General features: G+C 41.9%; 1 protein-coding gene across 6 annotated transcripts in view; it reads right to left on the reverse strand.

Moving 5' to 3' along the window:
* LOC136863154 (uncharacterized) overlaps positions 1–25,787 on the reverse strand; it is a 989,332-nt gene that overhangs the window by 716,316 nt on the left and 247,229 nt on the right. Inside the window, exon 1 of one of the 6 annotated variants that reach the window (XM_068225870.1) lies at positions 9,898–9,935. The exons of the other annotated variants lie outside the window; for them this stretch is intronic. The gene's annotated coding sequence lies outside the window, so the exon portion shown is untranslated. Of the gene's footprint in view, positions 1–9,897; positions 9,936–25,787 lie in introns of those variants that run through there. 6 annotated transcript variants of the gene reach the window in all.

Consider the following 25,787-nt stretch of genomic DNA (forward strand, 5'->3'; position numbering starts at 1 on the left):
GAGTGAGTGAGTGAGTGAGTGAGTGAGTGATTTCAACTATTGGAATTTACAAAATAGGTCGAGTGTTTAGACTAATCATAAGTACTAAGTGACGATGGTATTTTATATTAAACGAGCGTTGAAAGAAATGCGTAAAATGAAACGGTCAAGAAAACTGCATGTCCCGATTGGAAGTTCTATCTTGGTAAGAATTTCAACGTGTGTGATATTGAAGGTATATTTTCAAATCCACTAAGCTTGAAACATTTGAAATATCGTGTCACGACTTTTCGAAATATTGAACGACTTGGATCTCAACGCATTTTGGTGTTAGCGACGGTTGCCATTGTACGTTGTCTCGTATGAAAAATTTGTTCATCGCACTACATGTAATGCCTGAAGTCAGAATGACGTGGACACTAAAAGTTGTTTTGTAAAAACAGTGGCACAGTCATTACTTCCGTTTCAAAATTGACTAACCATTTCCGACGATGTGCCTATTTAGTCATAGAAGCCACGCAGATTGTAGAATTATTCCAGAAAATTGTAACTGTCTAATATACCCAAAGTAGTGTAAAGTCAGGGGTTTTTCTACCACCACCACCATCCGGCCCTCCGCGAGCGTCCTACACCATCCTGAATGTGCTAATATTGCATACTTAACCGTATGTGACCTTACTTGCCTGGCGATTTGAAAGTAATGCGGTTGGCTAAGAGTTCAACTTTAACCTCACGTGATGCTACACTGGCTACGTGTTCAGCCTTAACCATACAGACCAAGGGCTCGACATGTGACTAGGCAGTTGGTGTTATGTTTAATACACATGCTTTACTCATAGGGAGGCGTAATATGGGGAAGCATCTTTGGGGCTCGAAGCTACGCGACTGCAGAGTCTAATACGCTAGTGTGTGAAATGATGCATGACGCGCTGTTGGTTTTTAGTGTTTGGAACGCTGAATTTCTTATTTTACCATTTAGTGCTCCCAGATTTGAGATCTAGAGACTATTAATTGCCTACTGTAAGGTTGACATCACACAAGGATTAAAACTTCGCGTTCAGAATCGAAAACATTTTCTCAGTACACACATTATAGGGATTGGAACCCAAGACTCTTCATTTTGGACTGTTGAGTGTCTTGCTAAGTAAATAATTGAGCGTTAAATTCAAAACACCGAATATTCGAGCTCAAAGAAATCGCCGACCTGACTAGGAATCCAAGCCGTGACTCTTCTACGTAGGCACAAAACAAGTTTGACTGTACGTTAGTAGATATATTAGACAGTTCGGCCGCCTCCACCTCCAGAGGCTCCCAGGGGATCGCTCCTCCGCCGCCACCCGGGGGTCCTTCCCAGGGGCCCGCTCCTCCGCCGCCACCCGGGGGTCCTCCCCAGGGGCCCGCTCCTCCGCCGCCACCCGGGAGGCCTTCCCAGGGGCCCGCTCCTCCTCCCGCGTGAAATTTGAATTTGTAAACAAAGCCACGTGCTTTTTGACAGATGTCATCGACAACAACGCATCGCTAACCTCACTGTTGCAATCTTGACGGGCCTAAACCTCAGTGCTGCCAACTAAACTTACTAGCGCGAGATTTGAATCAGTAAGCTAAGCCACGTGCTTTTTTGACAGCCACGTGCTTTTTGATAGCTGTCATCGACAACAACGCATCGCTAACCTCACTGCTGCCATCTTGACGGGCCTCAACCTCAGTGCTGCCAACTAAACCACACTATCGCGAGATTTGAATGGGTAAACAAAGCCACGTGCCTTTTTGACAGCTGCCATCAGCCATCTTGCATCGCTAACCACAGTGCTGCACTCTTTAGCTACTTACCTTTGAAATGTGGTGGCGGACAATTCGAAACATTCTATTTGACAGCAGCCATTTTTAATCAAGGGAGCATAGTGCTGCCCTCTTTAGCTACATATCTTTGAAATGTGGTGGCGGACAATTTGAAAAATTCTATTTGACAAGCTGCCATCTTTAATCAACAGAGTATCGTGCTGCCCTCTTGAGCTACTTACCTTTGAAATGTGGTGGCGGTAATTTCTACGTGACAGCTGTCATTCGCCATCTTACATCGCTAACATTAGTGCTGGCCTCTTTTCGGCACTGCTGTTAATTTAAAATCCACGTGATATTTAACAGCTGTCACCCGCCATCTTGCATCGCAAACCTCAGTGCTGCGCTCTTTAGCTACTTACCTTTGAAACGTGGTGGCGGATAATTTGAAAAATTCCGTCAGCTGTCATCCGCCATCTTGCATCGCTTACCTCAGTGCTGCTATCTTTACGGTACTAAACTTCATCGTTGTGGTGGTGGGAAAATTAAAATCTACATGCTTTTTGACAGCAGCCATATTTAATCATGAGAGCACCATGCTGCTACCTTACGGGTAATTCCGTTTGCTCTCATCCGCCATCTTTAATCAACAAAGCACCGTGCTGCTATCTTTAGGTACATATATTTAACATGTGGTGGCGGCGATTTGAAATTCTATCCAGATGCCATCCTTAATCTACTGAGCACCGTGCTGCTATCCCTTTGATTTGTGGTAGCGGATAATTTGAAAAAAATTCCGTTACCCATCACCATTAAACATTAGTGCATTCGCGAACCTTACCTCTCATCTACTATCTTGAAGGAGACTATACGACACCCCCTCCACATCATCCACCTCCTCCTCCACCCCTACCTCCTCTGCCTCCTCTACCTCCTCCTCATCCTCTGTCAAGGCATAGCTTTATCGAACATGCATCGCCAAGGCGTGAGTGTGCAGCGAAAACATCATTGTGCTCGTTTTAGACTTGTAGATTACAAAAGAAAAACAACAAGACGAAAATCGTTGTTGTTAACTTCAACATGTGATTAGAACATTGATTGATGTGTTCAGATCACTAAGTAGAACCGAACACGGCACAACATGTGTTTAGAACATGTCAGGGGATACTTTTGATCTAAGAAGATCAGATTGAAACACAACAAGACTAGAATCGATGCTGTTTACTTTAACATGTGAATAGGACATTGATTGATGTGTTCAGATCACTAAACAAGTGAACAAAACTAGAACCGAAAACGGCACAACATGTGTTTAGAACATGTCAGGGGATACCTTTGTTCTAAGAAGATCAGATTGAAACATAACAAGACTAGAATCGATGCTGTTAACTTTAACATGTGATCAGAAAATTGATTGATGTGTTCAGATCACAAAACAAGTAATCAAGACTAGAATCGAACACGGTACTCGATACAACATGTGTTAAAGAATATGTCAGCGGATACCTTTGTTCTAAGAAGATTAGATTAAAACCTAACAAGACTAGAATCGATGCCGTTAACTTCAACATGTGATTAGGACATTGATTGATGTGTTCAGATCACTAAGCAAGTGATGAAGACTAGAATCGAACACGGTACTCGATACAACATGTGTTTAGAACATACCAGGGGATACCTTTGTTCTAAGAAAATCAGATTGAAACATAACAAAACTAGAATCGAACACTGCACTCGATGTTGTTAACTTCAACATGTGATTAGAACATTAATTGTTGTGTTCAAAACACTAAATAAGTGATCAAGAATAGAATCGAACTCTGTACTCGATACAACATGTGTTTAGAACATTTCAGGGGATACCATTGCTCTGAGAAGATCAGATTGAAACATAGCAAGACTAGAATCGAACACTGTACTCGATACAACATATGATCAGAACATCGATTGCTGTGTTTACAACATGTCTGGGGTATACATTTGTTCTAAGATAAAAAGTAATAAGACTAGAGTTCTGAACAGCTTGCGTAAGATAGCGATTTTTATAACCTCCTTTTCCTCTTCCAGCTCTATCAAGGCATAGCGTTTTCGAACATACAAATCGATCTTATGCATATCACGTAGCTAACTCGCTCAGTAAGCGATATAGCAACACTTCAATGGTTTGCCTGGTGTGAAAATAAAAAACCATACTGTGTAGCTAACTTGCTCAGTAAACGACATACCAACACTTCAATGATTTGCCTAGTACGAAAATAAAAGCCATACTGTGTAGCTAACTCGCTCAGTAAACGATATAGCAACACTTCAATGATTTGACTAGTGCGAAAATAAAAAAACATACTGTGTAGCAAACTCGCTCAGTAAACGATATAGCAACACTTCAATAATTTGCCTAGTACGAAAATAAAAATACCATACTGCGTAGCTAACTCGCTCAGTAAACTATATAGCAGCACTTCAATGATTTGCCTAGTACGAAAATCAAAAACCATACTGCGTAACTAACTCACTCACTGCACTGCTAAGACGCTTAGTAATTGCAAATACAGTGATATATGTCATGCGAAAATCAAGAAAGCACACTGCGTAGTCATCTCGCTCGGTCACACTGCAAATACATCACAACACGACTAGAACACTGATATACGTTACACCTTTTTTCGAAACAATCACACGGATAAGAATGTTGCTGGATACTACATAATTACATGTTTAAAAAAATGGGGGATGAAAAATCATAAATTATTTGTATGCATGTTGTCTCCTTAAAGTTGTAAGACGAAATGGACGCAGTACTGTGAGTTTCTGCTATGGCTGGTGAACGGAAGTGACACGTTATCTCAGCAAAAAATACGCATGACCTTGTCCCATGCATACACGCAAGTCAGACACAATAATGGATACCGCGATTCAAATCGTGGCAACATATGCCGTCAGGAAAGGCATCCGGCCAGACCCTTATACACGTTGTGACGATAGCGCAGGAAAGGGCTAGCAGCGGCTAGCTACCCCCGCCTAGCATTTGCTATCTTCAGGGCTACCCACAGCAGGGGTTCGAACCCGCTATCTCCCGAAGTAGCGAGAATGATTGCGGGTACAAGACGTTGATGGTGATTCATCTGCCGGAAGGGGGCGTTTAGCCTTGCGCAGGCTCTTTCGACGGGAGTAGGTTATGTGCCGGCATCGGGTTTTACTAGGACATCTGGTTATAAAACCCGCTACAACATATTCATCGCGTATAATGTAATTTAAAATCCTAGTCGTTTAACGTTATGAAGGGCAACCGACCGTAAAAATATGGTGTATGATGTAAGAGGCTAGACACTGGGATGTAAGATCACAGTTCTTGCGTCAAGAAAAGCATCTGGCTGTAAAACAATAGTTCGTGATGTGAGACACTAGATACTGCAATTTAAAATCCTAGTTTATGGGTCAAGAGGAGAATCTAACCGTTAAACAATGTTTCGTGGTGTTAGACACAATATACTGCAATTTAAAATCTTATTCCTCGCATCAAGAAGAGCATCCGACTGTAAAACAGATTCCTGACCCCAGTCCTCGCATTAAAAAGAGCATCTAGCTGTCAAACAATATTTCGTGATGTGAGACACTAGACACTGCGATTTAAATCTTAGTTCTTGCGTTAAGAAGAGCATCCAGCTATAAAACCCCGATTCTCGTGTTAAAAAGTGCATCTAGTTTTAAAACAGATACTTGATCCCGGTCCTTGGACGTCAGGAAGGGCAACCGGCCGTAAAACAATGGTGTATGATGTAAGAGGCTAGATACTTCTATTTAAAATCTTAGTTTTCCGTCAGGAAGGGCAGCCAGTCGTAAAACCCCGATTCTTACGTTAAGAAGGGTATTTGGTTGTAAAAAGAAGATTCTTAATCCCAGTCCTTTGACGTCAGGAAGGGTAACCGGCTGTAAGACAATAGTTTATGATGTAAGACGCTAGATACTGCAATTTAAAACTTTAGTTCTTGCGTTAAAAGAGCATCCAGCTGTAAAACCCCGATTCTCGTGTTAAAAAGGGCACCTGGCTGTAAAACAGATTCTTGATTCCGGTTCTTTGACGTCGGGAAGGGCAATCGGCTGTAAAACAATGGTGTATGGTGTAAGACACTAGATACTGCGATTAAAAATCTTAGTTCTTGCACCAAAAAGAGCATCCAGCTGTAAAACCCCGATTCTCGCGTTAAGAAGGGTATCTAGTTGTAAAACAGATTCTTGATCCCGGTCCTTTGACGTCAAGAAGGGTAACCGGCCGTAAAACAATGGTTTATGATGTAAGACACTAGATACTGCGATTTAAAATCTTATTTCTTGCACCAAAAAGAGCATCCAGCTGTGAAACCTCGATTCTCACGTTAAGAAGGGTATCTAGTTGTACAACAGATTCTTGATCCTAGTCTTTTGACGTCCAGAAGGGTAACCGGCCGTAAAACAATAGCTGATGATGCAAGACGCTAGTCTAGATACTGCGATTTAAAATTTTAGTTCTTGCGTTAAAAAGACCATCCAGCTGTAAAACACCGATACTAACGTTAAAAAAGGCATCTGGCTGTAAAACAGATTCTTAATCCCAGTTCCTCACGTCAGGAAGGGCAACCGGCCGTAAAACAATGAAGTACGATGTAAGAGGATAGATACTGCTATTTAAAATCTTAGAAGGGCATCCGGTTGTAAAACAGATTCTTGATCCTAGTTTTTCGTCAGGAAGGACAACTAGTTTTAAAACAGATTCTTCGATTTAAAATCTTGCGTCAAGAAGTGCACCCGGCTGTAAAACAGATTTTTAATCCTGGTCCTCTTACGTTAGGAAGGGCATCCGGCTGTAAAACAGGAGCTCCTGACATTTACAGTGTAGTTCAGGTGTTATGCTTTGGGAGTAGGCTACGTGCTCGCACCGGGTTACATCTTTTGTTGTTAACATAGCAGGTTCGATCCTTGTTCCGCATAACATCTTAGGTAGGCACTAACTGAAAGAACACTGGCTTTGAAGTTGTATCTGTGTATGTTACAGAGTCAGTCAGAGCGAGGTAAGGAATGCATGCGTTGACTGAAATTGTACACTAGTCTTCAAGCTGTAGTAAACTTGGGCGAACAGCGAGGACAATGTGTGTATGATAAGACAATTGTAACTCAAAGAGCATTTTCTTGGTCGTGTAGGTAATTCCTTCTAGCATTTAGCTGGTGTAAGTTCCTGAGATAAAATATTATGATTGTACGGAGAGGGTAAAACCTGGAGCGGACACATAGCGTACTCCTATCGAATAGCTTTAAGAAGCCTGCACGGTGCCGGCACAAAAACTACTCCCGTCGAAAGAGAATGCACAAGGCTTAACGCCCCCATCCGGCAGATGAATCACCATCAACAGCGTTATATGCCCTTACTCTTATAGAATATAATGCTGGCTTTTTGCACACCCTCTAGTTATTCGAATTTGTATACTATTATCTGCCTGAGAATGTAATATACGACAGTACGGAGGTGGTAAATCGCTGTGCCGGCACATAGCCTATTCCTGTCGAAAGAGCTTGCACAATGCCTAACGCCCCCAATCGGCAGATGAATCACCATCAACATCTCGTACCCGCAATCATTCTCGCTACTTCGGGAGATAGCGGATTCGAACCCCCACTGTCGGTAGCCCTGAAAATAGCAAATGCTAGGCGGGGGTAGCTAGCTGCTGCTAGCCCTTTCCTGTGCGATCGTCACAGCGAGTATAAGGATCTGGCTCGATGCCCTTCCTGACGGCATAAGTTGCCACGATTTGAATCGCGGTATCCATCAATGTGTCCGACTTGCGTGTATGCATGGGATAAGGTCATGCGTTTTTTGCTGAGATAACAAGTCACTTCCGATCGCCAGCCATAGCAGAAACTCAGAGTACTGCGTCCATTTCGTCTTAGTACTTGGAGGAGGCAACATGCGTACATATAATGTATGAATTTTCATTCCCCCATTTTTTAAACATGTAAGTATGTAGTATCTCGCAACATTCTTATCCGTGTGTGTGTTTCGAAAAAAGTAACGTATATCAGTGTTCTAGTCGTGTTGTGATGTATTTGCAGTGTGACCGAGCGAGTTGGCTACGCAGTGTGCTTCCTTGATTTTCGCATGACATATATCAGTGTATTTGCAATAACTAAGCGTCTTAGCAGTGCGGTGAGCGAGTTAGCTACGCAGTACGGTTTTTGATTTTCGTACTAGGCATAATACTGAAGTGTTAGTACATCGTTTACTGAGCGAGTTAGCTACGCGATATGTGCGTAGTGTGTTTTTTATTTTCGTACTAGGCAAGTCATTGAAGTGTTGCTATATCGTTTACTGATCGAGTTAGCTACGCGATATGTGCATAGTGTGTTTTGTATTTTCGTACTAGGCAAATCATTGAAGTGTGGAGGAGGTGGGGAGGTGCCATATAGTCTCCTTCAAGATAGTAGATGAGAGGTAAGGTTCGCGAATGCACTAATGTTTAATGATGATAGCTAACGGATTTTTTTTTCAAATTATCCGCCACCACAATTCAAGGGGATAGCAGCACGGTGCTCAGTAGATTAAAGATGGCTGCTGTCAAAAATCATGTAGATTTTAAATTTCCCATCACCACAACGATAAAGTTTAGTACCGTAAAGATAGCAGCACTGAGGTAAGCGATGGCGGATGACAACTGACGGAATTTTTCAAATTATCCGCCACCACATTTTAAAGGTAAGTAGCTAAAGAGGGCAGCACTGAGGTTTGCGATGCAAGATGGCGGGTGACAGCTGTTGAAAAAATCACGTGAATTTTATATTACCAGCAGTGCCGTAAATAGGGCAGCACTAAGGTTAGCGAAGCAAGATGGCGGATGACAGCTGTCACGTAGAAATTACCGTCACCACATTTCAAAGGTAAGTAGCTAAAGAGGGTAGCACGATGCTCTGTTGGGTAAAGATGGCAGCTTGTCAAATATATATTTTTAAAATTGCCGTCTCAAAGGTAAGTAGCTAAAGAAGGCAACACGATGCTCTGTTGATTAAAGATGGCAGCTTGTCAAATAGAATTTTTCAAATTGTCCGCCACCACATTTCAGAGGTATGTAGCTAAAGAGGGCTGCACTATGCTCTCTTCATTAAAGATGACAGCTTGTCTAATAGAATTTTTCAAACTGTCCGCCACCACATGTTAAAAGTAAGTAGCTAAAGCGGGCAGCACGGGGCTCTGTTAATTAAAGATGGCAGCTTGTCAAATAGAATTTTTCAAATAGTCCGCCACCATATGTTAACGGTATGTAGCTAAAGAGGGCAGCATGATGCTGCCTTGATTAATGGTGGCTGCTGTCAAATAGAATGTTTCAAATTGTCCGCCACCCCATTTCAAAGGTAAGTAGCTAAAGTGTGCAGCACTGTGGTTAGCGATGCAAGATGGCTGATGGCAGCTGTCAAAAAGGCACGTGGCTTTGTTTACTCATTCAAATCTCGCGCTAGTGAGGTTTAGTTGGCAGCACTGAGGTTTAGGCCCGACAAGATGGCAGCAGTGAGGTTAGCGATGCGTTATTGTCGATGAGAGCTATCAAAAAGCACGTGGCTGTCAAGAAAGCACGTGGCTTTGTTTACTGATTCAAATCTCGCGCTAGTAAGTTTAGTTGGCAGCACTGAGGTTTAGGCCCGTCAAGTTGGCAGCAGTGAGGTTAGCGATGCGTTGTTGTCGATGGCAGCTGTCAAGAAGCACGTGGCTTTGTTTACAAATTCAAATTTCACGCGGGAGGAGGAGCGGGCCCCTGGGAAGGCCTCCCGGGTGGCGGGGGAGGAACGGGCCCCTGGGAAGGCCCGCGGGTGGCGGCGGAGGAGCGGGCCCCTGGGAGCCTGCGGAGGCAGAGGCGGCTGAACTGTCCACTATATCTACTTACGTTAAAAGGTTTAGCGCCCCAAGAAATTAACAGACAATCACCAATCGAATTGTGATTCGAACCTGGAGTACACTCGGATATACACACAGCTCAAGTACTATTGTTTCATTCGAATCACCTAACACTTCGGCTGTGGGAAATCCCCCTCCCGACTAGGATTCGAACCTGTAGCTTACCTGGATTGAGAACTAAAGAGCTTAAGTGTGTCAGAGAAAAAAAATTCAATTGCATGCCTTACCTGTTCCCCCTGAGGACTATGTGTGGACTGTTAGTACGGAGTGAGATTGCTGCTAGAGTCAAATCGTGACAGGAAATGCATATCAGCAAAAAAATTGACTGCTTGAGCAAGATGATTATTCTTGGAAGAACTTGCTGAGGCATGAAATGGCAAGTTCATTGTTTTAGCATTTATCATAGTATGCACATATCAGCAAATAATTTTCTGCACGCGCAAGTTGATTAGACTTTGAAGTATTTGCTGAGACATGAAATACCAAGTTAATTGTTTTTCGCAATTAGCCTAGCTTGCACACATCAGCAAAATAAAATTTACTGCACGAGCAGTTTGAATAGCCTTGGAAGTAATTTATCTGCTGAAACATTGATTACAAATTTCATTGCTTGCCCAAGTTCGTGACTTAGGTATTTTTTTTGCTATGGGCTTTACGTCGCACCGACACAGATAGGTCTTATGGCGACGATGGGATAGGAAGGGCCTAGGAGTTGGAAGGAAGCGGCCGTGGCCTTAATTACGGTACAGCCCCAGCATTTGCCTGGTGTGAAAATGGGAAGCCACGGAAAACCATCTTCAGGGCTGCCGATAGTGGGATTCGAACCTACTATCTCCCGGATGCAAGCTCACAGCCGCGCGCCTCTACGCGCACGGCCAACACGCCCGGTGACTTAGGTACAATCACGCAGGAGGACCCAACATAATTTCGTACCGAATGCTCAATATATACATGTAAAATAAGAAAAATTGTGGTGCCGAATTTAGCTCCACAAGATTTCACATATTAAACACAATTCCCCAATTAAAATCATACTCTATCCACACTTCAAGTCCGATATCAGGGCTAACTGCAGGCCTAACTTTACGCAGAACACGCGTTACCTCCCAGGACTTGGAGCTGAATTTGGAACAAGATGGCGGCTATAAGGCTTAATACGTATGCTTTCGGACTTCAAGTTCGATACCCCGGCTAACTGCAGGAAAAACGTTAAGCTGACCACGAGTTAAACTAACTTCACTTCCCAGGACTTAGAGTTGAACTTGGAAAAAATGGTGGCTATAAGGCTTAGTACGTATGCTTCAAGACTCCAAGTTCTATTCCCGGGCTAACTGCAGGCCTAACGTTAGGCTGACCACTCCTTAACGTAACTTAACCTTCCAGGACTTAGAGTTGAACTTGGAACAAGATTGCGGCTATAAGGCTTAATATGAATGCTTTTAAACTCCAAGTTCGATACCCTGGCTAACTGCAGGCCTAACGTTTGGCTGACCACACGTTACCTCCCAGAACTTAGAGCTGAACTAGGAACAACATCGCCGTATGGTTTTAGTCTTTAAATTCGATACTCGTGCTAACTGCAGGCCTAACATTACGGTGACCACGCGTTACCTCACAGGACGTGGAGCTGAACTTGGAACTAGATGGCGGCTATAGGGCTTAATACGTATGTTTTTAGTCTTTAAGTTCGATACCCGGCCTAACTGCAGGCCTTATGTTAACCTGACCACGCGTTAACCTAACTTATCCTCCCAGGACTCCGAGCTAAACTTTCAACAAAATGGTGGCTATAAGGCTTAATATGTAGGCTATTAGACTTCAAGTTCAACCGCACGCTGACGATGTGGTAACCTAACGCTTGCTCATCTCTGCACGAGCTTAGCAGCTATTATTAATAGTACTAGGGAGTAGTTTTAAGACCTTAGTCTGTGGAGCTGAGCGACCGCATAAATGACAGAAGAGCAAAAAGGGTTAAATATCGAAAGAGAAAAAACGGCTAATTGGCTAAGGGGCTAGTGGGAAATTTGAATTTTGGCGGGAGATTTGAATTTTGGAGCGAGATATGAATTTGTAAACAAAGCCACGTGCTTTTTGACAGCTGTCATCCGACAACAACGCATCGCTAACCTCAGTGCTGCCATCTTGTGGGCCTAAACCACATTGTTGCCAACTAAACCTCACTAGCGCGAGATTTAAATTTGTAAACAAAGCCACGTGCTTGTTTGACAGCCACGTACTTTTTAACAGCTTTCATACGACAACAACGCATCGCTAACCTCAGTGCTGCCATCTTGACGGGCCTAAACATCAGTGCTGCCAACTAAAGATTTCTAGCTCGAGATTTGAATTGGAAAACAAAGCCACGTGCTGTTTTGACAGCTATCATCAGCCATCTTGCATCGCTAACTTAGTGCTGTCCTCTTTACGGCACTGCTGATAATTTAAAATCCACGTGCTTTTTGACAAATGTCATTCGCCTCCTGCATCGCAAACTTCAGTGGTGCACAACTTAGCTACTACCTTTGAAATGTGGTGGCGGCAATTTGAAAAATTCCACGTGCTTTTTGACAGCAGCCGTCTTTAATCAACAGAGCATCGTGCTGCCATGTATACCTACCTACCTTTGAAATGTGGTGGGGACAATTTGAAACATTCCACATGCCTTTTGACAGCAACCATCTTTACTCAACAGAGCACCGTTCTGCTATCTTTAGCTACTACATTTGAAATGTGGTGGCGGCAATTTCCACGTGACAGCTGTCATCCGCCATCTTGCACCGCTTACCTTGCTGCTGCTATCTTTACGGTACTGCGGGTAATTTAAAATTTACGTGCTTCTTGACAGCTGTCATCCTCCATCCTGCTCCGCAAACTTCAGTGCTGCCCTCTTAAGCTACTAACTTTGAAATGTGGTGGCGGATAATTTGAAAAATTCTACGTGTTTTTGACAGCTGTCATACGCCATCTTGTGTCGCTTACCTCAGTGCTGCTATATTTACGGTAATAAACCTTATCCTGGTGGTGGTGGTGGTGGGAAATTTAAAATCTACATGCTTTTCTGACAGCTGTCATCATTAATCAAGAGAGCACCGTGCTGCTATCTTTACGGCACTGCGGGTAATTTGAAAAATTCCGTCAGCTCTCATCCGCCATCTTTAATCAAATAAGCATCGTACTGCTATCTTTAGCTACATTCATTTAACATGTTGTGGCGGCAATTTGAAATTTTATCCAGCTGCCATCTTTAATCAACTGAGCACCGTGCTGCTATCTTTAGTTACTGCTTAGGAAATGTGATGGCGGGTAATTTGAAAAGTTCCGTTAGCTATCATCATTAAACAGTAAAACTTTAGTGTATTCGTGAACCTAACCTCTCATCTGCCATCTTGAAGGTCACTATCCTTAGTTTACGACAGGATGGCCTTTCCGACGCTAATTAGCGCTTAGAGTTTACTATCAAAGAAGGCGGCAGTTATGGCTACCTCCTCCACCTCCTCCTCCTCTACCTCCTCCGCCTCCTCTACTTCCTCCTCATCTTCTGTCAAGGCATAGATTTATCGAACATGCATCACCAAGGCGTGAGTATGCAGCGATAACATCATTGTGCATGTTTCGACTTGTGGATTACAAAAGAGACATAACAAGACACGAATCGAACACTGCACTCGATGTTGTTAACTTCAACATGTGTTTAGAACATTGATTGATGTGTTGAGAACACTAAATAAGTGATCAAAACTAGAATAGAACACTGTACTCGATACAACATGTGTTTAGAACATGTCAGGGGATACCTTTGTTCTACGAAGATTAGATTAAAACATAACAAGGCTAGAATGGAACACTGCACTCGATGTCGTTAACCTGAATGTGTGATCAGAGCATTGATGTGGTCAGATCACTAAATAAGTGATCATGACTAGAATCGAACGCTGTAATCGAAACAACAAGTGTTTAGAACATGTTAGGGGATAGCTTTGTTTTAAGAAAATCAGATTGAAACATAACAAGACTAGAATCGAACACTGCACTCGATGCTGTTAACCTCACCATGTGATCAGAACATTGACTGATGTGTTCAGATCACTGAACAAGTGATCCAGACGAGAATCGAACATTGTACTGGATACAACCTGTGTTTAGAACATGTCAGGGGCTACCTTTGTTCTAAGAAAATCAGATTACAAAAGAAGTGATTAAGAATCGAATAGAACACTCTACACGATACAACATATGATCAGAACCTAGATTGATGTGTTTAGAACACGATTCAACATGTCTGGGTACACATTTGTTCTATGAGAAAAAATAATAAGACTAGAATTCTGAACAGCTTGCGTAAAGTAGCCATTGTTATAACCTCCTTTTCCTCTTCCTGCGCTGTCAAGGCATAGCTTTATGGAACATACAACGCGATCGTATGCAGAAAGCAGTACACATATCACGTAGCTAACTCGCTCAGTAAACTATATAGCGAAAATACAAATTCAATGATTTGCCTACTACGAAAATAAAAAACGATAAAAACGCACTATGCACATATCGCGTAGCTAACTCGTTCATTAAACGATATAGCGAAAAATACAAATTCAATGATTTGCCTAGTGCGAAAATCAATGAACTAACGAAACACACTGTGCACATACTGCGTACCTAACTCGCTCAGTAAACGATATAGCAACACTTCAATGATTTGCCTGGTGCGAAAATAAAAAACTACAAAGGAAACCATACTGTGTAGCTAACTCGCTCGGTTACACATACCACGCAGCTAACACGCTCAGTAATTGTAAATACACGGGTAATCGACTAGAACACTAATATACGTTATGTAAAAATAAAAAACCATACTGCGTAGCCAACTCGCTCATTCAATCGCTTAGTAATTGCAAATACATCACAACACGACTAGAACACTGATATACGCATACACGTTACTCTTTCTTTTCGAAACACACGGACAAGAATGTTGTGAGATACAACACCTGACATACTTACATGTTAAAAAATGGGAGGATGAAAAAAATAATAAATCATAAATTTTTTGTATGCATGTTGTCTCCTCCAAGTTGTAAGAGCAAATTGACGCAGTACTGTGGGTTTCTGCTACGGCTTGCTTAGAACGTGAACGGAAGTGGCATGTTATCTCAGCAAAAAATACGCATGACCTTGTTCCTGCATACACGCAAGTCAGACACTTTCAGAAATAAAATGATGGATACCGCGATTCAAATCCTGGCAACTTATTATCTTTTGCCGTCAGGATGGGCATCCGGTCAGATCCTTGTGTTTCATGTAATTACACGTTGTCAAGAAGACTGACGGTCGTGCAGTAAAGGGCTAGGAGCAGCTAGCTACCCCCTAGCATTTGCTATTTTTAGGGCTGCCGGCAGTAGGGGTTCGAACCCGCTATCCCTATATTAAGCTAGAAGTAACAGAAGTACTGAGAATAATTGCTGGAACAGGATGTTGATGGTGATTGATCTGTCGGATGGGGACGTTAAGCATTGAGCAGGCTCCTTCGATAGGAGTAGGTTATGCGTCGGCACCGGGATGTACCCTCTCCCTGCTGCCGTATATTATATCCTCAGGGAGGTGGTAGTATACAATTTCGAATAACTAAAGGGTGTGCGAAACGCCTGCGTTAAATTCTAAAAGATTGAGGGCATGTAATGCTGTTGTTGGTGATTCATCTGTTGGATGGAGGCGTTAAGCCTTGAGCAGGCTCCTTCGATAAGAGTAGCATATGTGTCGGCACCGGGATTTACTAAGGCATCTGGTTATAAAACTCGCTACGACAGATTTATCTTACCTCGTATCACGTATAATTCCGTATTTTGCGTCAGGAAGGGCATCCGGTAGTAAACAGATTTTTGCGATTTAAAATCCCGGTTTTTGCGTCAAGAAGGCCATCTAGCCGTAAAGAAATTGTTTGTGGTGTAAGATACTAGATACACCGATTTAGAATCCTAGTTCTTGCGTTAAAAATGCTTTTCCCACACCCCTTTGTTATTCGAAATTGTATACTACCACCTCCCTGAGGATATAATATACGGCAGCAGGGAGAGGGTACATCCCGGTGCCGACACATAACCTACTCCTATCGAAGGAGCCTGCTCAATGCTTAACGTCCCCATCCGACAGATCAATCACCATCAACATCCTGTTCCAGCAATTATTCTCAGTACTTCTGTTACTTCTAGCTTAATATAGGGATAGCGGGTTCGAACCCCTACTGCCGGCAGCCCTAAAAATAGCAAATGCTAGGGGGTAGCTAGCTGCTCCTAGCCCTTTACTGCACGACCGTCAGTCTTCTTGACAACGTGTAATTACATGAAACACAAGGATCTGACCGGATGCCCATCCTGATGGCAAAAGATAATAAGTTGCCTGGATTTGAACCGCGGTATCCATCATTTTATTTCTGTAAGTGTCTGACTTGCGTGTATGCAGGAACAAGGTCATGCGTATTTTTTGCTGAGATAACATGCCACTTCCGTTCACGTTCTAAGCAAGCCGTAACAGAAACCCACAGTACTGCGTCTATTTGGTCTTACAACTTGGAGGAGACAACATGCATACAAAAAGAATGTATGATTTATTATTTTTTCTTCCACCCGTTTTTTTAAATGTAAGTATGTCAGGTGTTGTATCTCGCAACTTTCTTGTCCGTGTGTTTCGAAAAAAAGAGTAACGTGTATGCGTATATCAGTGTTCTAGTCGTGTTGTGATGTATTTGCAATTACTAAGCGAGTGACTGAGCGAGCTGACTACGCAGTATGGTTTCTATTTTTACATAACGTATATTAGTGTTCTAGTCGATTACCCGTGTATTTACAATTACTGACCGTGTTAGCTGCATGGTATGTGTAACCGAGCGAGTTAGCTTCGCAGTATGGTTTCTTCTGTAGTTTTCTTATTTTCGCACTAGGCAAATCATTGAAGTGTTGCTATATCGTTTACTGAGCGAGTTAGGTACGCAGTATGTGCACAGTGTGTTTCTATAGTTTATTGATTTTCGCACTAGGCAAATCATTGAAGTTGTATTTTTCGCTATATCGTTTAATGACCGAGTTAGCTACGCGATATGTGCAGAGTGTGTTTCTGTCGTTTTTGATTTTCGTACTAGGCAAATCATTGAATTTGTATTTTCGCTATATCGTTTACTGAGCGAGTTAGCTACGTGATATGTGTACTGCTTTATGCATACGCTCGCGTTGTAAGTTCGATAAAGCTATGCCATGACAGAGCAGGAAGAGGAAAAGGGGGTTATAACAATCGCTATCTTACGCAAACTGTTCAGAATTCTAGTCTTATTATTTTTTCTCTTAGAACAAGGGTATACCCCAGACATGTTGTATCGTGTTCTAAACACATCTATAAATGTTCTGATCATATGTTGTATCGAGTACAGTCCTCGATTCTATTCTTATTCACTTCCTTTGTAATCTGATCTTCTTAGAACAAGGTAGCCCCTGACATGTTTTAAACACATGTTGTATCCAGTACAGTGTTCGATTCTAGTCTTGATCACTTATTTAGTGTTACGAACACACCAATCAATGTTCTAATCACATGTTGAAGTTAACAACATCGAGTGCAGTGTTCGATTCAAGTCTTGTTATCTTTCAATCCAATTTTCTTAAACAAAGGCATCCCCTGACATGTTCTAAACACATGTTGTATCGAGTACAGTGTTCGATTCTAGTCTTGATCACTTATTTAGTGTTCTCAACACATCAATCAATGTTCTAATCACATGTTGAAGTTAACAACATCGAGTGCAATGTTCGATTCGAGTCCTGTTACGTTTCTTTTGTAATCCACAAGTCGAAACCTGCACAATGATGTTATCGCTGCAAGCTCTTGCCTTGGCGATGCATGTTCGATAAAGCTATGCCTTGACAGAGGATGAGGAGGAGGTAGAGGAGGTAGAGGAGGTAGAGGAGGTAGCCATATCAGCTGCCTTCTTTGGTAGTAAACTCTAAGCGCTAATTAGCGTCGGAAAAGCCATCCTGTCGTAAACTAAGGATAGTCCCCTTCAAGATGGTAGATGAGAGGTTAGTTTCGCGAATGCACTAAAGTTTTACTGTTTGATGATGATAGCTAACGGAATTTTTCAAATTACCCGCCACCACATTTCTAAATTAGTAGCTAACGATAGCAGCACGGTGCTCAGTTGATTAAAGATGGCAGCTGGATAAAATTTCAAATTGCCGCCACCACATGTTAAATGTATGTAGCTAAAGATAGCAGCACGATGCTTTGTTGATTAAGGATGGCGGATGACAGCTGACGGAATTTTTCAAGTTCCCCGCAGTGCCGTAAAGATAGCAGCACGGTGATCTCTTGATTAAAGATGACAGCTGTCAATAAAGCTAGTAGATTTTAAATTTCCCACCACCACAACGATAAGGTTTAGTAACTTAAAGATACTAGCACTGAGGTAAGCGATGCAAGATTGCCGATGACAGCTGACAAAAAGCATGTGGATTTTAAATTTCCCACCACCACCACGATAAGGTTTAGCACCGTAAAGATAGCAGCACTGAGGTAAGGGACGAAAGATGGCGGGTGACAGCTGTCAAGAACACGTAGAATTTTTCAAATAATCGGCCACCACATTTGAAAGGTAGTAGCTAAAGAGGGCAGCACTGAGGTTTGCGATGCAATTTGGAGGATGACAGCTGTCAAGAAGCATGTGGATTTTAAATTACCCGCAGTACCGTAAAGATAGCAGCACCAAGGTAAGCGATACAAGATGGCGGATGACAGCTGTTACGTGGAAATTGCTGCCCCCACATTTCAAAGGTAGTAGCTAAAGATAGCAGAACGGTGCTCTGTTGATTAAAGATGGTTGCTGTCAAAAAGCATGTGGAATTTTTTAAATTATCCGCCACCACATTTCAATGGTAAATAGCTAAAGAGAGCAGCACTAAGTTCAGCGATGCAAGATGGCGGATGACAGATGTTACGTAGAAATTGCCTGCCACCACATTTCAAAGGTATGTAGCTAAAGATAGCAGCACTGTGCTTTGCGGATTAAAGACGGCAGCTTGTCAAAAAAGAACATAGAATTTTTCAAATTGCCCACACCATATTTCAAAGGTAAGTAGCTAAAGACGGCAGCACGATGCTCTGTTGACTAAGATGGCTGCTGTCAGAAAAGCACGTGGAATTTTTCAAATTGACACCACCACATTTCAAAGGTAGTAGCTAAAGAGTGCAACACTGAGGTTTTGCGATGCAAGATGGCGGGTGACAGCTGTCAAAAGCACGAGGATTTTAAATTACCAGCAGTGCTGTAAAGAGGGCAGCACTAAGGTTAGCGATGCAAGATGGCTGATGACAGCTGTCAAAAAAACACGACGCTTTGTTTACAAATTCAAATCTCGCGCTAGAAATGTTTAGTTGGCAGCACTGAGGTTAGCGATGCTTCGTTGTCGGATGACAGCTGTCAAAAAAGCACGTAGCTTAGTTTACAAATTCAAATCTCACGCTAGTGAGGCTTAGTTGGCAACAATGAGGTTTAGGCCAGTCAAGATGGCAGCACTGAGGTTAGCAATGCGTTGTTGTCGGATGGCAGCTGTCAAAAATCACGTGGCTTTGTTTACAAATTCAAATCTCCCGCTATAATTCAAATTTCCCCCGGGAGGAACAGGCCTCTTCAGAGGGTCTGAGGAGGAGGAGGCCGCAGAACCCGTGACTTTATCTACATGAGTTACATGGGCGCCCGCAGGATCCTTTCCAGGGTGGGGCACATTAACAATTTTATTGAATAAAGAACCGACATGACGTCAGCAGCATTAAATTGTTTACAGTAATTTTCGGTTATAACAGATGCTAGATTACTGTCAGTAAGTTCAGTTTATGAAATAATCTTGTATGAGATTAAACCAATTGAACACGAACATTTTTAGAATTGCAGGGGGGGCAAGTGGAGGGCACTTGCCCCCCCCCCCCCTTGCGGGCGCCCATGCTTGAGTATCATGCTAAGTAAATGACTGCCCATTGAAAAAGCGTGCGTTTAATTCATGTAAACTTTTGTTCGAATTAGGATGTCTCTCCTCCTTTACGCAGGCTTGCAAGCCTGGACCCGCAGCCATCTGTTATGTGACGAGGCAGGGGTTACTAACCTAGTAAGAGCTTGCAAATATTGCTCTTTGTACATTTAGCCAAGCGCTCATATGGGTCACTGTCCGGTCTGCGTGTGGAAAAAATGTTCATACGTTTGTACTTTGCTAGGCATGCAAGCCTGGACACGTAGCCAGCTGTTATATGAAGCAGCAAGTGTTACCAACCTAGCGAAAACTTGCGAATGTAGATTTTTGAGCATTTAGCCAGGCACTCGTACGGGTTATTGTGTGGTCTGCGTGTGTAAAAATTATGCATACGTTTCTACTTTGAACTGCTATTTGAAGTCGGGGCTTTTATTAACCATAAAGAAGCTCCTCGTAATCCCCATGGAAGCTGAATTCAGAACAGTATTGCGGCTAAACATGGTACTAAGGAGATAGTGTAAGAATTAATGCATATGCTTTGGGCGTAACGGTGATCTCCTCCTCCTCCACCTGGAGGAACAGCGTATGTCTGTTTGTATGTTTGAGGAGGAGGAGAAAGTGGTAGTAGAGATGCACATAGCTTATGTGCGATATGCTGATGTTGAATGTCTAATCTCTGTCTTTATTTCCTTTTCGTAGCATGGATGCAATTAACAGTATGGTCTTTCTGCAGCAGTTGAGACTCTACGACTTAGTGAGTTAACTGCCAACGAAGGATTCCGTATTGTAGAAGGGCTGGGTGGGTTATAAAACAATGGGAGCTGAATCAGCATTTTCCCATGAGGTGTTTGACCCCGGCAAAGGACATTGACCCCATGACGTCATGACCACGTGACCGTGACGTCACGGACACTTGCTATTGTTTACAAACAAGGCCACGTGCACTTGACAGACCCTGACATAACTTTTTTGAACAAGAGAACGTCGCTAACCTCACTGCTGCCAATTTGACAGGTCCTAACCTTACTTTTTGTAAACAAGTGAACGTGGCTAACCTCACTGCTGCCATCTTAACCACGTGGGCGCGGAATTTGAATAAGTGGCAGCTGTCAAGATGACTGCTGCATTTTGACAGGTCCTAACTTTACCTTTTAAGCCACGTGGGGCGCGTAATTTGAAGAAGTGAACGTTGCTAACCTCACTGTTGCCATCTAGACAGGTCCTATTTTTCGGCCACGTGGGCTCCGAATTTGAACAAGTGAATGTGGCTAACCTGATAACCGTCATCTTGACAGGTCCTAACCTCGTACACTTGTTATTTGCGCGGAATTCTAAACGATCCCCTAGCCTCACAGCTGTAATCTTGACGGGACTTCGCCTCGTGCTTTTGACAAGCGGAATTTTGAACGACCCTAATCTTACTGCTGTCACCTTGACGGGACATAGCCACGTGCTTTTGTGAGGTGCGGAATTCCCGGCACTATCTTGAGTGGCCTAACCTCAGAGTTCTCTATTTTTATAGCAAGCTACCCTTCCCGTCTCCTTCGAGGGGCCCAACCTTAGATATCTCTAGTTTTAAGGCTAGCTGCCCTTCTCGAAATGTCCCTTCCCGAGGGGTCGAACGACCCTAGTTTTAAGAGCAGCTGCCCTTCCTGTCATGCCCCTTCCCAACGCAATCTCAGAGGAGCCTAACCTCAGTGGATTTAAAGGGGCCTTACCTCGGAGGATTATAGTTTAAAGGGTAGCTGCATTTCTGCACATGCCCCTTCCCAAAATCATCTTAGGGGCGGACTGAAGACTCTAGTTTTAAGGGGACCCTGTCGGGTCTATATCTATAATGTTAAATTTACTGTTTTTAGGTACATTTATCTCAGAAACGGTTCATACTAAAGGATTCATTTTTTCTCATGCTTTCTTTATACCTTCTTGCGTGTTTTAACAAAGGGGTTTATTCATTAGAGATATTCGTCCATTTTTAATTTTTCTATTCAGTGCACATTTTTTGGAAAAATCGCTCACTTTTTAGCCCCTTATTTCTGTACTACACACTTCTCTCCAAAAACGTTGTGTGAAAGTGTGTATATTATGACTTTATGTAATATCTGAAAGTTTCAAGATTGTAAACAAAATAGTTTTTGAGAAAATGTTCCTTTTGTTCAGAAAAAGTGAACTTGCAGAAACAAGCCTTCAAAGTTTTTCAATGTCATCCTGCACCATATGATCGAGCATCTGGGTTGTCCTGCATCTCATCCTCTAGTCTTCTTCTCACAGCTCTCTTAGTTTGTCTTGACAGTTATTTACAGTCCTTTTCTGCACATTCACCCTTCCTTTTCCGTTCACAATCGATTTTCTTCATACTTGTTATCATGTGATACTCTGCAGAGATTCCCAAATTTTCTAAGGTTTTACACTTTATGACGTTACCTTCATTATACGTAGCCACAGCATCGTACACTCCAAAATGCAAGGTATTGAACTCTACAAAAACTGTCTTGGAAATTCGGGTCCAAATCAAATTATTAACACTCTCGTTGGGGTTCTGGGTTCGTCCATGAAGGCACTTTTCAAGAAGTTGTGGCTCTGCTAGATCTCTAAACACTGGTCTGATTCCTTCCATTACACTTATCTCTGAATAGGCTAGCAAATGTCACAAATACCCATTATGTTACATCTACACACACACATATACCACCACTGGGCGGGAATTAGAGGGAGGGAGCCAAGGAAACGTGTATTGTTGTCAACAACGAGATCTCCCGGCAGATAAATTTACCACGCTCATGCAGTGTTGTCTTGGAAACGCAATACAAAGCACTTATAATTAAGATATGACCGTGAATGATAGCTCTAATGAAAGAAGAAAGTCTCTAGATTTTTATGGAATGAAAAGGTAAAAATTCCATTTTTTGCCGAATTTCACCCTACCTGGTCCCCTTAAGGCTAGTTGTCCTTCTCGTCATGTCCCTTCCCCGTTACCATCTTGGAGGGGCCTAACGACCCTAGTTTTTAGGCTAGCTGCCCTTCTCGTCATGCCCATTCCCCACACCATCTTAGAGGGTCCTAACCTTAGAAAATTATATTTTTTAAGGCTACCTGCCCTTCTCGACATCCCCTTCCCGTTACCAACTTAGAGGGGCCTAAGGACTCTAGTTTTAAGGCTAGCTGCACTTCTCTACATGTTCCTTCTCCGACACTATCTTGGAGGGTTGAAGGAACCCTCCATCACCATCTTGGAGGAGGCCCTCCTGAACAAGGTAAAACAAGTTGTTAATCTGTATAGGTTCAATCCTGTTACAGAGGACTGAAAAAATGCGTTGAGCTCTGCCCTCTACCAAGAGCAACAAATGTTTTGTGTGTTTAGAACATATATAGTCTCTTGTTATCTTACAATAAAGATTTGAATAGACAGCATACAATCCCATCATGTTCTAGAGAGAAAAAGAAACACAGTCGATAAGGCTTTACGTCTCAATCCGACGCGCGAAGAAAATCTCTAACACATGCAACAGAAAAAAATCAGCATTACAGATATAGGTTCGAACTCTGATCTCTCTGATTTAGTCACTGTGACAGAAGAAAATCATGGATTCGAACCCGTGTTCTCTCTGTTTATCTTCAGAATAAAAAATCTCTAATACATGCAACACATGGAATAGAACCCTTGTAACGTTCCAGACGTTACAGTGTAATTATGTTAATTTTATTATGTGTAATTAATTCAGGAATTTAACGTCATGATATTTATTTGGTATGTAATTGTATTATAATTCATGTTTAATCATTTGCTCACTATCATTTCATTACTTTGTAACTACGACTTATAAACGAGCGCTGAATATCCTAATATTCACTTAGATTCTTGCGACAGTTGGTTAAAATTAACTTGCAGTAGATTTCAGTTATCTTGCCACATCACCGAGGAGGAAGGGAGGACAAATTTAGACACCAAGTTCTGGGAAAAGCGAGCACGTGTTCACGCGTCCTAACGTAAGCTACCGTATTTCGACCAGAATTATTCGAACTGATCAACGCCTATATTTTCAAAGGAGCGTCATGTTGCCATGGATACTGAGTGAAAGGACGAATAGAAGAACAGTTGATATCATGATTTTGGCCCGTCAACTCTAATATCTGGAGTGGGGAGAGAGGTGTCATCTGATTGGACCACGTGTAAGCGACCTGTAATTAGCGCGAGAGAAGGTTATAAAAGAGCGTGTTGGAGCTCGTGGCAGGACTTATTCTGCTGACTTACTTATTCTGCTGACTTATTCGCTCTCTACATTATTCTACGAGTTATTCTACAGCTTCTACTTGATTTTCTACTTGATTCTTCGTCTCGATACTTAGAAATTCTGAATGAGGGGTGTATAGCCACTCTTATCAGGAAGTACGTACAGCACGGCTATAAGACCGGTTTGAACCAGTCTAAGTCAATAGATAGTTTTAATCTAGATAGAAATGAAACTTCAGAGAACATTTTCAGTAAAGTTGGAAGGATTCTTAATTGAGTATCCTCTCCATATAACCCAAGGTGGTTCTTCTAACTATGACTTAGGGCTTATCTCCAATATATGGGATAGAGCATAATAGGGAGTGTTAGTTTTGAAGTCATCTTCCAATTAGTGGTGGGTGCAATTGGCAAGGCAGGAATGGTACTGAGCTGCAGATGAAGAGATATCAAAGACGACCGGTGATGTTCCAGCTGCAAGGATGGAAGCTTTCCAAGGACCAGCAGAACAAGACGACATGGTGAGCAAGCGAGTTAAAGATATTGCAAGTTTTCGTGAAGTAGAGTCATTCAATTTTTTTGTTAAATTCATTTTCGATGTTAAATTCAGTTCTCGTTAAACCGTCGTCATTTATATTAAATATAATAAATAGTATTTTTCTAGTTTACTTTAATCAATTTGCCTTAATTAGCCTTTTGATTTCTAATTCTCCTGCTTAATGATTAGTGTACTATCACCTCACCCCTGTGATAAGAGTCTGTCCAAGCTTGATTATAAATTTTATCTTTAAGTCCTCAACTTAAAGATTGGCGCCCTTTGCTTGCTTGGTTGCATTTCTCATTTGATGATTGTTCTCCGAGAGGGGAAGTCACACCCTGATCTCTCTGATTAATGGTAGAATAAAAATGCAAACCACATAACCACTATAAAAATCTGTTTCTATTACTGTAATGAAAAAAAATCTCTAACAAACGAAACAGAAAAGAATTGTATTACAGATATAGTTTCGAACTATAATCTCTCTAATTTAGTCACTATTACAGAATAAAAAGTTATGGATTCGAACCCCTGTTCTCCCTGTTCATGGTTAGAATAATAAAATTCTCTAATACATGCAACACATGGAATCGTAACCTGATCACTCCGATTAATGGTAGAATAAAAATACCAAACACATAACAACTATAAAAAATCTCCTTCTATTACTGTGATTGATTCGAACACTGATCTCTGTGTTGAATGTTAGATTAAAAAGATTATCTCTAACACATGCAACAGAAAGAATATATATATTACAGATATAAATTCGAACTCCGATCTCTCTGATTTAGTCACCATGACAGAATAAATAAATATGGACTCGAACCCCTGCTCTTTCTGTTCATCGTTAGAATAAAAATATCTCTAATACATGCAACACATGGAATCGAACCCTGATCTCTCTGATTAATGGTAGAATAAATATACTAATCACATAACCACTATAAAAATATCTTCCTATTACTGTAATGGATTCGAACACTGATCTCTCTGATGAATGTCAGATTAAAAAAAGAAAATCTCTAACACCTGCAACAGAAAAATCTGTATTACAGATATAGATTCGAACTCTGATCTCTCTGATTTAGTCACCGTGAGAGAATAAAAAATCATAGTTTCAAAGCAAGTTTTCTATGTTTATCGACGTAATAAAAAATTACATGCATGGAATCAAACACTGAAACTCTCTGATGTGTAAGATAACAAGAGACTATACATGTTAACAAACGCACTACTTCTTATTTTCGATTGTTCACTTCTTTGATGATATACACACTCAACACTCTCTATCGTAAAACCGAACAGACGCAAAATACGGAATTGATTGTAGGACAAGCAAATGCTCTA

This window comes from Anabrus simplex, chromosome 2 (genome assembly GCF_040414725.1).
Source record: "Anabrus simplex isolate iqAnaSimp1 chromosome 2, ASM4041472v1, whole genome shotgun sequence".
Classification (NCBI taxonomy): Eukaryota; Metazoa; Arthropoda; class Insecta; order Orthoptera; family Tettigoniidae; genus Anabrus; species Anabrus simplex.